The sequence below is a fragment of the Onychomys torridus genome, chromosome 3 (genome assembly GCF_903995425.1).
Source record: "Onychomys torridus chromosome 3, mOncTor1.1, whole genome shotgun sequence".
In the NCBI taxonomy this organism is placed as follows: domain Eukaryota; kingdom Metazoa; phylum Chordata; class Mammalia; order Rodentia; family Cricetidae; genus Onychomys; species Onychomys torridus.
In genome coordinates this window covers 87,569,621-87,585,978 of record NC_050445.1, presented here as the reverse complement: position 1 = coordinate 87,585,978, position 16,358 = coordinate 87,569,621, and the positions used below count along the sequence as shown (strand labels likewise).

The 16,358-nt window shown below is 44.3% G+C and overlaps 1 protein-coding gene across 2 annotated transcripts in view; it reads left to right on the top strand.

The window, feature by feature from the left end:
• Frmd4b (FERM domain containing 4B) overlaps window positions 1–16,358 on the top strand; it is a 334,105-nt gene that overhangs the window by 99,843 nt on the left and 217,904 nt on the right. Inside the window, exon 1 of one of the 2 annotated variants that reach the window (XM_036181356.1) lies at window positions 13,228–13,249. The exons of the other annotated variant lie outside the window; for it this stretch is intronic. The gene's annotated coding sequence lies outside the window, so the exon portion shown is untranslated. Of the gene's footprint in view, window positions 1–13,227; window positions 13,250–16,358 lie in introns of those variants that run through there. 2 annotated transcript variants of the gene reach the window in all.

The window sequence follows — 16,358 nt, the reverse complement described above, 5'->3', positions numbered from 1 at the left end:
ATTTAGCATTACAGAAAAAGACACAAAATGGCATAGCCACTAAGCATGGCTTCTGTAGTGAGGTGGGGCTCTCTCTCCTTCACCTAATTGGTATTGGAGTCTCTGGTAACTTATACTTGCCACCTACATCGTATGGCTCATTTGTGTAGCCAATGCTGTACTGAGAATTACACCCCCTGCCACTGTGAGGACTGAATGGAGTTGGGAATTGGATAGTATAATTACAAGACATTTAAAGTACCTGTACATCCCAACAAAGCCACTATGAAAGATGAAGACAAAAGCAATCCACACGTGAGCTTGAATTCTGATTCCATCAGCTCTGAGATCTGACAGCCTAGGCCCTAGGTCAGTATTTAGTTCACAGTGGAGCATCGGGAGTAAACTTTCCCTTCATGGCCAGTGGGCTGCGCTGCAGGGACAGCACACTTCCAGAACTGGCTTTGGGTCAGTGTCACGGTTTACTTAGGAGAGTGAGAAAATAATGAGCAGCCATGTTCAACTTCTCTATTCATTCTCTAGATTTCCTGTGAAATTTCATGTCATCCACATTCTTATGACAGATGAATAGATTGACATTTGTTAAAGAGCTTCCCAGAAGTACTGGGGGAATTTATAGTGTGTGTGTGTGTGTGTGTGTGTGTGTGTGTGTGTGTGTGTGTGTGTGTGTATGCGTGGGGGCGGAGCATATTGGATACTGGGAAGAAAGCATTGTAGGAATCCTATAAAGAGGCACGAAGGACTGATGAGATGTCACTGTGCAAAACTGTGAAAACAGTGGATGCCGTGAAGGAGCAGTAGCGTGCCCCCATCCTCCAGTCTGCCCAAGTCTCCATCTGGCCATGTCGCAGGTGGGGGGTGGGAGATGCTGGACACAAAGGTGGGAATAAAAAGCTGTTACTTTCCAAGTCCTGATTGTTGAAGGATAAAGTCGACATCAAGCTCATCTATTTTCTGTGGCCTCTGTACAGTATGTGGTTCAGCATCTCACACCCATTCTTTTAGCTGTGCCTCGTGTTTGCAGCTTTGGAAAGAAACTCGTCGTTCCTCAGAAAATCTTAAATCTACCTCTTTACTCTGAAAGAAGCTACTGTGGTTTCATTATGAATATCCACACTGGGGTTGAAGGTAATTGACAAATAAGATATCTTATTTGTCTTTTTAAAGTTTATGTGCCTTCCAGAAGTCATTTGGTCTCTGACAAGAAAAAAAAAAAATGCACCTCATTTGTTCAATGCTCATTTTTTATTAGCAGTGAAATCAAGAGGTTTATCCTCCCATATATTTTCTGTTTATATGTCTTATGAAAATCGTCTCCTCCCATCCCTAGCCTAACCAAGGTGAGAAAGAAGAAATTAATTGGACTGAGGGTCAGGAAAAGTGTCTCCATAATGCCACCCAGGTAGTTAAGGCCAGGCTGAGTGTCCCTTCCCTGAATTGCTTGAGGACAGTGTGTTTTGGATTTTAGCTTTATTTTCTGTTTTGGAAAAACTGTACATACATAATGAAGTCTTTCCAATAAAACCCAAGTCTAAACATAGACTTTCTTTGTATCTCACGAAGTTCATATAGTATACATACAGCCTGGGGGTACAGCCTGGGAGTGGTTTTATACAGTGTTTAAATAATTCTGTATTGAGACAGTTTTGTGGTGCGGAATTTCCACTGCTGATGCTTAAACCAGTCTCATATTTTGGAATATTTTGCGTTTTATGTTTCCGGGGATGTTCAACCTGCAATACCAAATAATTGGACAATATGAACTCTCAGCTTCTGCTCTCTGTACTTAATGGGTGTTGTGACTGATAAACCTTTCTCCAAAGTCTCACTTCCTCGTGGAATCAGAGGATGGTTTCTTCTTTCTGCTGTCCTTGTCAGCCAGCCTGGCCATTGCTAAAGCCTGCAAGAGCGTCTTTGCAGTTCATGCAGATTCCCAACTAGGCGGCAGGTGGCGCTGCTGAGCAACACTGGTGCCCTCAGTAGTGTTTCCCGGCCTTGGTGCCCTAGCAGCTCAGCTTCCTCAGGTTTAAGATAAAGATCTATATTTCCTCCACCAGTGTGGGCAGCAAGAAAACCGTTTCAGTCTGTGTCTCACACTCAGCAGAAATGCTATCTTGGCGAGCTGTGGAAGTGTTTTTCCATGATCACGTATTTTCTTTATTGCCTGTCATAATGGAGTAAGTTCCCAATGACTCACTTTACCTATCCATCATTTCTCTCAGGGAATGCTCTGGAAAGCAGACCCCTTTCAGCAAGCTGCAAAGCTTATGTACCCCTTCTTAGGGGGGTTAAATGTAAAATTAAATTGAAATGCAGTCATTAAATGTTAAACACATCTTGACATAAACACTCAGGTTGATTTCTACAATGAATATTTCCATATAACTGATATTTTGTGCTATAAAGAAGGTCTCCAGTGGTGCTTATTCTATTAAGACAAAATATAAGCTCTATAGATGGATGTGGTTACTGTGATGTCAGGGATGTGGGGAGGATAAGCTACATTTATACCTGCAGTATGATATAAACAGATCTGTGCTTTCTGGGAGTGATACAGCCAAGGGAACTGTGGCATTTATGCAATTTGTACCCCCATTAGCAACTGAAGGGGTGCTGGGCTTAAGTTGAAGATAGTGATGATAAATGATGTCATTTCCTCTAACCCGTATTCTATTCTTGAATCCTCTCCAAGGATCCTTTGAGAGTCACGGATGTTCAGTTAAAATCCCATGGTCTCTGAGCTAGAGTGGGTACAGGTTGACTGCAGAGCAACATGGAGGAAGTCTCTGAGAGGATGAGACTGTTCCGTTTTAATTATGGTGATGGTTATTTGAGTGCATACATTTGTCAAAAACTTACAATCTGTACATTTGAAAAGGTGAATTCTGCTATATGTAAATTAAGCAGGAATTCTGATATATGTAAATTAAGCATTAAGTAAAAAGGAAAGAAAAAAAGTTACTACCCTCCTAGATTAAGGCACCTGTGGAGAGTTCATGCAGCAACAGAGGTAAGCAGGGAAACTTTGAAACAAGTACTGCTGTGCTCCAATTCTGCCCCCAATGCCTGTTTGCTGTGGGACCCAGAACAAGTTCACAGATGTCTCTGTGACACACTTTACTAGAAAATGCACATACATGGCCATGACTGCATTTACCTCAAACACTCGTTTGAGGATTAAATGGATTACATGTTTAAAGTGCTTACACTAATGAAAAAAAGGCAGGCATGTAGCAGGTATTATAAAAATATGTAATATTTAGAAGTTCTGGGGAAGGAGTCGGGGCTGTGATAAAGAGCACCAAAACAGATTGTTTCTGTAATCTCAGAAAGATTTCACCTGGCCAAGAGGAGTTAATTATTAACAAAAAAAAAAGGGGGGGTGAGTGTGTGCATTCCAAAACCAAACCAACTCACTGTGAACATTTTGCTAAATGAACTTGACCCCCCCCCCTTGGCTGAGCCCCAGTGCTCTCAGCTGCATCACCTCCCAGCATCCTTTTCCGTTTCCAAATAACTTCCCCTGGCCCACCCCACAGGACACATTTCCAGAAGATATCACTCATACGTTATGCAGTGTTTGCAAATTAAAATCATACTCAATAGCTAAGCAAAGTTCTCCTATCAAACCCAGGGTGGTCCATGCAATGAATACTTATGTTTCATTGACGCTCAATGCCATTGGGATGGTCCTCTATCTGTGTTAGCCATTTGGAGCAAGACGAAGTGCTCATCAGATCAGTTTCCACTGGGTTCCTGCTACTGTTGGGCTCAGTGTACTCTCCTATTTGGATAACAGTATACAGATTCACATAAAGTGAATTAATTCACTTAAGTGAAGTTTTGGTTGTTTGTTTTAATAGTTTTCTGTGCTATATTCTATATTCACAGCCCCTTTATGTGAGAGATCAGAACCATAGAATTACAGAAACATGCCATCATGAAATAATGCAAAATTTAAAGTAAAGTAATTTTAGCCTTGCTCATTAAACCTGAAGTGTAATTTGTAAGATAGAGGGGGTGGGTGGGACACACGGTATGTCTAGTGAGTCTTTTTTTAAGGTCATTCAAGTCTCATTATTTGAGATCATTTATTTTGGTTTGGTTGGGTTGGGTTTGGGGTTTGAGACAATTTCTCACTATGTAGCCTACATTTACCTTTACCAACATAGCCATCCCCCTGCCCTTGAGCATGGCTTTTTTGTTTTGTTTTCTCCTCTTTTCTCCAAGGACATCATGGCCTTCTACTCAGAAACTATTCTAAAACAAAATCATAGCCCAGATGGCTTGTAATCAAAAGAAATTTATGTGTTGTAGTCTGGAGGCTGGAACTTCAAGGTCAAGGCACCAGCTGATTGGGTGTCTGGCAAGGTCCCATATGTATATGGCATCCTCTAGTGCTGCCCTCTATTGGTGTTAAGTGGCAAGGCAGCTCTCCATGGCTGCCTTTAAGGGCACTACTTACTTTCACACAGGTCTGTTTTTAGGACCTAATTGGTGATTAGGTTTCAACATGAATGTTTTAAGGGGTGAGGGGCACAAGCACTTGGAGCATATCTGACTCTGCATATCAGCACTCTGTGGACCCATATAAATACCAGCAAAACCACCAACAAAAGGACAAAAGTGTGCAAATTATTCGTGAACTACAGGCAGTGCCCAGACTTTTGACATCAAGACATGATGTTGTGGTCTACAAATGTGTTGAGTTGCAATCACAGCTACCCCCATGGGACCCTTAAACCACAGGCTGGACATGTCTAAAGACCATGAGAAGGACACAAACACCAGGAAAGCCAAAGCCAGAAGTTCTTGTCATACCTCAGCTGGAAACACATGAGTCAGGAGACTCACATTTTTCTCTAATGTGCAAAAGTCACGAAGTGATTAGACAAGAGCCTCATGTGTTGATTTTAGTGTTAGAAGTGAATTTGAGAAAATAAGTAAAGTTCTGAATTCAGAGTCTATGAATAATGAGGATTGCCTATGTTGAGGAAAATCCTCACAGAAGGGCCTGTGGTGGGCCTTCCCTCCATCTATGATCAGTGTTGGCTAAGTGTAGAACTTAGATGGGAAATGTGGCCAGGGTGTCAAATTTGTGTACCCAAATTCCCCCTCCCCATCCGCAGCCCACCTGTCTCCATCAGAAAGCTCCCAGGGCAAACTCAGTGGCCAACAGGCCATGTCTGTGGGCCCAATCCAGCATACAGCTGTCTGCTTGGGATTATCTTAGAATCAGACAGGCTCTTCCACTTTTAAACATGGGTAGGGAATTAGGTAGCTATTCCTTTGACCTATGAAGATCATACAAAGCTCACATTTTGGTCCATGATAAAATTATACTAAAGCACAGTCATGCCTGCATGTTTTTATATTGTCAGTTGCTGCTTTTGTCAATAAGATGAGTAGTTACCACAAGAAACTTTTGATCCCATGAAGTTGGATATATTCACTATCTAGTGTGCATGTGCTATGTGTCAATCATCAAACAACGGTAGCTACTTTGCTGAATCTAAAGTCTATTTCATTTTGTCTTGATTTTGACTATTATCCTAGACATAATTTAGACCAGGGCTATGGAGAGAATTTTCTATGGCTCTCTGCCTTGTCTAGATCTGCTTTCTCCAATACTCCAATCCCTGATATGGGGGACTTGAGATGTGCCAGCAGCACTGAACATTTAATGTTTGTTCATTTTTAATTACACTGAAGTAGCCATATGTGACTCCTGGCTACCTGTGTAGATTTAAGATTACAAACTGGCCAAAGGTTGGGCTTGTTTCCAACATTTAAAGATAAGGTGATATGATGTAAAGGTCAGAATTCTGGATTCTTGTGGAAAACTAGAACATGTAGAAGTAGCATGTTTTGAGGGGCAAGCCATATTTTCCAGCTGCTCCTGTGCCCATCTATCAAATATGTTTATAGCCTGCTTCATCAGTGCCATCATCATCATCATCATCATCATCATCATCATCATCATCATCGTCATCATCAACATCATCTATTTTAGCCTTATACTAAGTCCAGAGACATTAAGGACCTCAGAAGTCATCCAGTAATCTCTCTCTCTCTCTCTCTCTCTCTCTCTCTCTCTCTCTCTCTCTCTCTGAGACAAGGTCTCAAGCAGTCCCAGCTGGCCTCAAATCTTCATGTAGATAAGGATAACCTTGAACTTCTGATCTGCCTGCCTCCACCTCCTGAGTTCTGAGATCATGGATGTGTCTAGTTTGTACTATGCTGGCCACTGATCCCTGGGTTTTCTGCGTGCTAGGCAAGTGCTCTACCAACCGAACTATACCCGTAGCCTGACATTCTGTAATTAACTGGCACATCGTAGGCTGGCACCAGAATCCAGGTCCTTGAAAGGATGCCTCCTCCCTGGAACCCTGACTGAAATCTCTGCAGTGCGGTGAGTGTGGCAGGGTACCACATAGCAGCTGAGTGTGTAGAGATGGGGACTGTGGCACCCCGGTATGTGGAGGTGAGGGACGGGTACCAGGTACCTGTTTGTGTCTTATCCATGCTCATGTGTCCTATCCTCTTCTCCTTCCCCATGGTGGGGGAGGTGAAAGGTTTGGGGGAGGCTGAAGTGTTTTCTTCCTCTCCAAGCTGACTCAGTGAGAGGCACAATGGGAGTGAGGGCATGGGAGGGGGAGAGTCCTGAACCTGTTTCCTTCTCTGGCTTCCTCTTTCATTGTTTGCCTCAGGAGCTGTCATGGCTGTCAATGCTGGGACTTGGCCCTCTGGTGGCTGCTCATAATCCCCCACATCTCTGCTCCCTGCACCTCCTGTGATGACTGAGATCCACATTCTCCACCCCCCACCACTCCCAGGCCTTTGGCATTTCTTCTAAACGTCCTAGCTAGTGAACTGCTGGGCCCAAATGAAAGCAGGCTACTTATTAAATCCCCAAGGGAAGCTAGCTTTGAAGTGGGCTTTCACAGAAGGGCAGTGACATTTTATTAGGGTAGCAAAGCACTCCCACACTCTGGTCTGGTTAGGGTTAATTCAGAAAGAGATCATCTGACTCAGTACTCTGGAAACTCAAAAACCTAGCTCTAGGTTTGAGTCCTGTTTGCCAGTTGCTGGGTCAGTGACCTGGGCAAAATCTGAGCCTGAATGTCCTCCAGTGTTGGTGTGCCTACTGCAGAAGGCTGTGGACAAAATGAATCTGGTAGTGATGGTGAAGGCAAATGCCACACACAGGAGCCTGCATTTACCACTTACGTCTTGGTTTTCTGACATGCGCAGTCTTGCCCCTCTTCCACCTGCGTATGAACATGGAGCCAGATTCATGCATCTCTAACATCTTTTGTGGAGGGTGACAGGTGAGTGACCTCTGCCTACTGAGTATCCATTTGGTCTCAGGTGAGGCTGCCCCCCCCACATGACGTCAAAGTTAGGCATGCAAGTCAGGTGTGACGGGCCAGAGCTAGTGAAGGTGGCCGAGGGACGTCTACAGGAATGACTAGGAGTCTCATTCCTTAGGAGTTGTTTGACAAGGCAGTTACCAGCCTGGACCCTTGAGTGACTCCTACAAGGGTCTGCCTGACAGTGACGTCAGCAGTGAGGAAGGGAGTCAGAGAAAGAGGGGAGAGGCGTCAGGCTAATGCCCAAACCGCTGAACATTTTAGCCCTTAGGCTTTCCCTGTTCCTCGTTGGATTCATTCATGGCTGCTTGGCCTGTTTGAGTTGGAATTTTATCCTTCAGTTGAAAGGCTTGGCTGAATCTCTCCCTTTTCCATTTCTCAATTCCCTCAACTCTGTCTCCCAGTATGCTTTGCACTAGTCTATTTCCTGACTAAGTCATCTCACTTTCACAGCCGACATTTTCTTCCCAGGATACTTTGCTGCCTGGGCATTTGCTGTACTTGACTTTTCACTTGGGTTGTCTGCCCTTATCTATGCTCTAGCTCAGATCTGAACAATAAACCCCTTGCAAAACAAGAACATCAATTTTCTATTGCCGCATAACCAATTACCGTAAATTTAACGGCTTACTCAGCACACACGGGAGGCTGTGGGTCAGGGCTCTCACATAGTTTAATTGGGCCCTTTGCCCAGGGTTTTGCCAAGCTGAAATTAAGGTGCAGGCTCTGGCTGTGATCTTTCAGAGGCCCAGACTCCTCCTTCATGCTCACTGGCTGATGGGAGAATACGGTTCACGGACAGAACCGTCAGCCCTCAGTCACATACAGCTGGTTCCACAACAGGGCTGTGTGCTTCTTCAAAAACAGCGGGACATCTTTCTCTCCCATCTGTCATGATGCTCTGATGGAGTAACCACTGAGGTGATGCTGTGGTGCCTTAGGTATATGGCATAAGGTGACCAGGGTCATGGTCTGTCCTTGTCATCTCCCTTAGTTTGAAGAACACTGCAAGCCCCAGCTGCACACAAGGGCGTGGATTACCCAGGGAGTGCACAACAGGGCCCCTGATGGAATTCTGCCATCACCTCTCACTGACCTGTCACCAAGATCTAAGCCCACTTCAGTAGTGACTCCCACTGGTTAGTAAAGTTGTCCTATATAAACAGAAGTGAGGGTGAGGGATGTGAATATATTTGGGGGTCCTAAAGATGACTGTAGTAGGCTGAGTAATGAATGGCCCCAAAAGTATAGAGTCCTCATTTCTGCAATCTGTAAATGTCGCCTTATATAATGAAGACTTGGCAGGGAGCATTAAATGAAGGTTCTTGAAATGGGGGGATTAGCCCAAATTATCTGGATGGACACTACATATCATCATATTTATTTCTATGAGAGACAGACTACAGACATATGTACAGATAGATAGTGAAGGTGATATGAAGACAGAGACGGAGAATTGAGTGATGTGTCTGCTGGTCAAGGAGTCCCAACAGTCACCAAAGCATGGACATGCAAGGACCAGAGCCTCAGTCCTTCTGGGCTGTGACTTCAGCCCAGTGACAGTGATGTGGACCCTCTGACTCTCAGAAACATGCAAAATCCACTGCTGCTGCCTCAAACCTCCCGTTCCGGGGTGGTTTGTTGTAGAACCCCTGACAAGAGCTCCAAGAGCCTTAGAACCCAGCTCGTATGTGAGGTGCTTGAGCTCAAGGACAGTTTGACTGGCCAGATACCAGTCTAACTTTTAAAATAATATTTCTCCCAACTAAGTCTCCGGAATGTATGTTCTGCAGCCTTGTGGATGCTGATTTAGAAATGACCCACTCACAAATCCCTGTGGACCACGCCAGTAGCTGACAGCCAACCCAAATGAGGCCCAACATGGTTTCATGTTAGCTGGAGAGATGGGGCACTCTATTCAGCAAAGGGGCCTTGTTTTCCTTGTACACCAGTAGCTGATCTTTCAGGGGAAATAAGGTGAATGTTACCCTGAACTGTTTTTGTCTTCCTCCATGAGCATCTCTACCTTTGAAGCCGGGGATCAAGCCCCAGCAATGTTCCCCACTAGGCAAATGCTCTAACATGGACTACAGCCCCCAGTCCATGTATTGACCATTTTGTTTGCTTGCTTGTTTGTCTTGAGACAGGCTCTCACTGTGTAGCACAGTTTGGTCCCAAACTTTTGATCTTTCTGAATCATTCTCCTGAGCACTAGAATTGCAGATGTAGGTCACCACCCTGGCTCATGTTACTGACTTTGCTTGGCTCTTACTGTGTCACACAGAAACTTTTGAGTATGTTTTCACTTCATAAACATGCAATGATGCCCATCAATGTGTCATGTGAGTGGAAACACATAGCGACTAATAGACAATATTTCCTGCTCTCAAAAATCTCTACAGAGTAAGTCAGGCAATGGTGGCACACATCTTTAATCCCAGCACTCGGGAGGCAGAGGCGGGCAGATCTCTGTGAGTTCGAGGCCAGCCTGGGCTACCAAGTGAGTTCCAGGGAAGGTGCAAAGCTACACAGAGAAACCCCGTCTCGGGGAAACAAAAATCTCTACAAACCCAAAAAAAAGAAGCAAAAATCAAATAGACATGAATAAACATGAGCTTGCAGACTGAGTTAAGTCAGGAGACAAAAAAAACAAACAAACAAAAAAACAAAAAAAAAAAAAAACAGTCATTCTAGAAGTTATTTAACACAAGCTATTGGTTGAGGCTGAATCATGAACAGTTTTCTCCCAGATGTGTCTTTTCAGCTGAGAGCTGATCATTAGGTCATTTCCAACCAAGAGAGGGAGAGGCCAGGGGTCTTTCACAGAGGCAACAGCACACAGGAGAGCCACGGCTTGCTGGTCACTGCATTGTAGAACTGGAAGGATGCCAGGAAGTGGGACCATAGGGACCAAACAGGTAGACTGAGCCTGGCCAGGGACACTGAACCTTGAAGCCAGGAACATCTTGTTGAAATGTTAACATCTTATTGTGTTTTTTTGGTTTTCAACAGAGTCTCTCTCTGAATCTGTAGCTCATTGTTTTGGCCAGATTGACTGGCTGATGAGTCCCCCAGGGTCTGTCTGTCTCTATCATCCAGCACTGTGGTTACAGATGTGTCTAACCACATCCAGCTTTTAATGTAGATCCTGGGAATCCAAACTCAAGTCCTCACGCTTGAGCAGAAAGCACTTTGCCCACTAGACCATCTTTCCATCCATTCAATATTCCCTTCTTCCCATAGGGCAGTGGTCAGCACCTTAGAAGGCTTTTTTGTTGTGCATTGTATTGTAAGTAGAAGCTATGTTAAACAGAAGGCTGCTAAACCCAATTTCTGCATGTGCACTGTCCCTCAGGCAGCACCTGTGATGGCATTAAAATATCACCCCTGAAATGTGCCACTGGCAGATCCAGCTTGCAGCACTGCCTACCCGTAGTGATAAGCAGGCCCTATTGATCCAAACCTGCCAACATGTGCTGTTACTACTGACTTTCCCGTTGGGCTTTCATTGAAGAAATACCTTCTAATTACGAGGAAGCACCATTTTCCCTGCTGATAGGAAGAACTGGCTGTTTTCTAAGACTGACAGTTCTTAGCTGCATGGTACCAATATGCTAAAGCGGGGAGAAAGCCTAGTTTTAGTGCAGCCTGGTTTTATACCTTCACCCACTAAGTATAGTTCAGATGGGCAGTCTTGTTCTTCAGGACATTCTCAGTTATGAGAGGCATGCATTGCTCCCATTTGACATATCCAGAACAGGTATTGTGTGTTTTGCACATATCTAAAGCAAAGCATCTCTTCCTTGTATCACCCTCTCCCCTGTGGAAACAGTGTATAAATGAAATCTAGCTGTAATGTTTGCTCATCTTGCTCTGAACATGGAAACACACTTCTTGAAAAACACAGTTTAAAAACCATTCCATGTGTATACCTCTCCCCCAGGCTAGCACTATCCTTCTGAAAAGAAACCAAACTTAATAATAAAAATTCAGTAATAAATGTCCCAACCCAGCCCAGAATGGAGAAATTCCAGAAGGTTCTAACTCCCCTGGGAGTTTAGCAACATTCACGTAACCAGAAGTTATTAGGCAGCTAGAAAGTTCCCTCCACCTCTTTTCTGAGCAGTTCAAACATTTTTCTTGCTTTTGCTGTTGCTTTCATATGCAGCTCCCGGCATACAAGGCACAGTTTTAATGTCTTCATCCTGCAGCTTCAGGGAAAGCCACACATCATTGGGATGCATGGCGAATCCATCACATTGTCTTGAGATAAATGAGCTAATCAAGTCCAACTCCACAGCAAGCCGGGAGAAGATGGGATGATGGGAGCTCTGGCTATTTCAAGTACTTTTGCATATTTATTCTGCTTTAGAATCTGAAGACATCTGGGGAAGTCTGGTCATGAAGGAGGACTTCAGTGACCTCCAACTGACTACAGCAGTGTAGTTCTGGAGAGGGACGACCAAGGAGAGAGGATCTGAGTACTAGGCACAAAGAATGCATGTTTAATTGCCTTCAAGCAGGAGATTCCATGTGAGGCTGGGAGATCTGACAGGAACGTCAAACTGCCTGAAGTCAAATCTGGCCTAAGTGACCTTGAATTGGTTTAACTTCCCTGTGCCATTGTTTCCTTAACTGTGACTTTGAGATGATCAAGACAATGTCTACACTATAGAGTCACGGGAGGAGGGGGCGGGGAGATGAGATTGTCACACTTAGTCCATTAGTACTCAGTAAATAATAATTACTCTTACCAGTTTTACTGAAGAGCGTATGTATTGCTATAGTCGGGTGTCTTTAATCTATCCTTCCACAAGTGACTATTTATTGCACCTCACATATGTCAATCACTGTGCACGGTATTAAGAGTATAGTAGTCGTCATGGGAACTACTGTAGCAGAGATATGAGTGGCAGTGGGATCGAAGAGGACACCATGTTAACACTGACCCACCATTGATGTTGATAACCTGTGAAACTTCCCATTGAAATTAGGGGATCTGGAAAGGATGTGGAACTTGTCACTGGCACCCTCTCAGTTCTCTTCTGTCACTTTTATCCACCCTTTCCCCCATTCAACCATGTTAACTCTTTCCTCCATTAAACCTTAAGTGATTGGCAAGACCAACTTCTAGTTCTGAATCTTAGATGACCAGAGAAAATTAACACATAGAAAGGTCTGAATCTACAGATACACCATTCATCACACTCCGGTCTTTTGTATTTCAAGAGAAACTCAGCCAAATAGATTCTCTTTAAGCATTAGAAGGAGGGAGGCCATTGAACCAGGGACTGTCCACTCCCGGCAGTCCACATTCCCCACCCTTATCTTATCTCTCTCCTGCTTCTGCTGAGTCTCACTAACTTTGGGGCTAGCAAGAGAGCAGGGATCCTAACAAGACACTACGTCTAGTGGTGAAATGTCAGGGACAACTTCTCCAAAGCCCAGGTGCCCCTTTCTTGTGGTGGCAGGTATCCTCAGCGCGTCTTTCCTTTGTTCTCATTTGAAAAGGTTGCTTAAATTTGCGTTTCCATCCTGTGAGCCAGTTAGCATGGGTTACAAGCCAGAGAGCTTGGACCTAGGGAAACCTTGTCTGATTCATATTATTGTCCTCCTCTCCCTCCTTCTCCTCCTCCTCTTCCTCTCTCCTTTCCTCTCCCTCTCTCTATCTCCTTCTGCTCCTCCCCCACTGTCTACCCATCTAAACAGTGAGGATGATAACAGTATGCACCTCTCAGAGATGATGAGTGCATCCGAGACTTAATGGATGAGAAGTGATGAACATGGTACTTGAGACATGGTCAACCCTGGTAAATGTTCATGGTCCCCATCACCTCTTCTACAGAAAAGTGCCACCTGCCCAACTAGATCATCAAGTGGGTAATATTTCTGATATATTTATGAATACTCCATCAGTTATTTATGAAGCTCTGGTTTAAAACATGAAAAATTTAAAATCCTTGAGTCAAGAGTTTGTTCTGATTTGATTTAGATAATTGCTGGAAAGCCTGGGCTTGGAAAGCTTTCCCTTTAAAACCAGAATGATGAAGCCTGTCCTAAGTTGGAATCCCAGTGTGAATTTTCTTACATCTGTGTTTCCCAATGGTTATCATATGTGCTGCAAATGTCTCACCCCTTTACTCCGGGGCTGTTGAAAGTCACCACAGGAAGGTGCAGGCTCAGTTTTGGAAGTAGAGACTTTCTTGTGCAGTCACAAAGTGTTCCAGAAGTCCCAAATCAGAAGATTTCTGATTCCCCTGACTAAGAAGGATCCAGACTGAAGGATCAGGCCTGAGGTGACTCACATCCTGTGGGATGAGAAGTCAGCTTAGGAAGCCATGCTGTCTCCTCCTCTCTGCCCCAGGTGGGACTGGTGTTGCTTAGACACGTTTATAATTACTCAGGTGCACCTTGCTGCAGGCTGAGGCCATGTGTGCCTTTCATGAGTTGGGTCCTCTTTGTAGAAGTGCTGGGGCAGTGAGAAGTTAAAGGAGTCATGAGTTAAACTTTCTCCAAACAAAAGCAGCTAACAGAGAATTCCCCAGGACAGTCGCACATGACTGGTGAGTATCACAAGTAGCCTAAGAATTAGAAGCTGCCAGAGAGAAAACCAGGAAATCAGAATAACTTGTCTGGTGGCTTTGGGTTTAAACTGGAGTTCTGGCAGTACTGAGCTGTTGCTGCCATGTGGCACCCCTGAGAGATAAATGACAGTGTCCCCTTGTCAATCAGGAGTGCTTTCTCCAGTTGTTACTCCAGGTTAGTCTGCAGGATTTGTGAGTTTAACCTAGATGATTGCTGGGGACCCTGGCTCCTATTCTAGAAGGTAGACTATATATAGGTTTTCAAACATTAGTGTTTTCCATTATAATTCTAAAACAAACAATAGCAACCAGTTGCTCTCTACCTTGCCCCCTTCCAGAACCTTGCAAGCATCACTCATTAAAAGAGGATGCCTCTAGAGTGGACCTGTGCTAGAATACTTACCCAGCATGTGTGATGCCCTGGCTTTCATTCCCAGCACTGCAAAAATAAGACAGTGTGTCTTGTGGTAAAACACCATGCTGTTTTGCTCCCCAGTGGCCATTTCTAGGCCCTAACCACTTTCTTTCTCTCTAGGATGTATGTTCAGCAGCCCACCCACAGGAGGAGCACTTTCCCAGAAGCTGCTGCCCCACAGGGTGTGTATAGTATACACACTTGGGCACTCTCTAACCATCCTATGCGACACACATTCCCATTGTCTAGAGAGCTGCACATTGCACTCACACACATTCATATTCTCCTAGATGCCACACAGTCACACCCTCACCTGCTCACCCACCCACTCCTTGACATAGGAATGACATGGGGGTTGCCTGGTTTTCAGAGCTGCTTTTAGAACTGAAAATTGGTTCACTTTGGTAGACAGTAAGTTGTCATAGACAGAGGGGAATGGTCAAGAGCAAATGTTGGGCTCAGAGAGGAAGGTGGGAAGGTGCCAAAATTGGGCTTTCGCCCTTCTGCTACAGATCCCAAGGGCAGCAAGCCAGGTTCTGTTCTGTGTCCTGGGAAACAGCAATTGTTTTCAGGAAATGTAATCTCTTTGAGGAAAAGGTGGAGTTTTGCTGGCACTGAGAGGAGCTACTGGGGATCTTGAAAGTGGAGGGATCCACAGTTTAAACTGGCTTCAACAGTAAGAGATGTTTACTGGCTCATAGAGCTGAGTTGCCTAAAGGGTCCTACTTCAGTCAAGATTTGTTCAGGAGGCTGACAATGTTCCCCATTCCCTTTGGTCTACATTTCCTGCAGGTGAGCTCAGTCATCAGACTGTCTTCCTTCATAACTGCAAACACACTATAGCAAGTTATTCCTATACCAGGAAGGGAGGGTCGATATATCCTTCTCCCATAATTCCAAGCAATAGGCCTCAGAGTCTCTCTGATGGGTTGGTTTATGTCCCAGGTCCACTCAGATGTTAACTGGTTTGTGTTAAGCATGATTCTTTCTGAGGAGGAAGAGAAGTGGCTGGGGTTGGGGGAGTATTGGGGAAATTATTAAGGCCACTCCACATAGTAAAAAGGGAGGTTTATTTTGTGGGGTAACTTACAAGTGAAGGGATAGGTAGGTTGCAGGCTCTAGGAAAGGTGTGGCACAGTCCGGCAGTGTTCTCTGGAGAACTTTGCTTTGTCTACCCCCAGCGTCCAGGGTCCAGGAACAAAGAGAGCCCACACATCTGGATTCTGGGTCTTTAGCATTCTCTCTCAGCCCTTGCCTTGTGGGCGTGACCGTTACCAAAGCCTCAGTGGGGGTTGGAACTTCCAGGTCAAAGCTGGAATGGCTACCCACTACATCTCCCCCTTTTGTCTAAATAAGAAGGTTCTAACCTAATACAAGACTATATACAAAGGGATGGTTATCAAATATTGTCCAGGAGTAATGAGGGATAATGATCTAGATAAGATGGAACTACAGTCAATGTGAACAATATCAAGCAAGAAACACATACTAAAATCTAGGGAAGTCTAGAGCATGGGTAAATGGCATGCTACAAAGATCATTTTAAAAGGTGTCTTATCCTAAAGAACCTGAATCTAATACTTAATATGTTTTATCTAAGATATTATATATATACTAAGTTGTAAGTATAACTGTTAGTCTTTAATCTCATCAAAGACCTGAGAAGGAATATAATGGTACCTGAGAAATGGAAGATGGATGTAAGCAACTTTCAGGACTCTTGCAAGAGTAGACAGAGACAGCTGGCAGCCTGGACAGTCACCTAATGTTTTCAGCATTGTTGGTGTATTTAAATTGGCTACAGGCCTAGTGTATATGACAGACCATTTTTAGAAGCAAGAATTTTGAAAAGCCATCTTACCCTGTCTTGGTACAGTTTAGAAGTCACTTTTGTGTGTGTGTCCTGCTTGTCCAGAAGGACAGTATTCGTATTGTCAGCAGTTGAGGCAAGGGCAGTTCTTTGTCTAATAGGCCATTTTGTGCCAA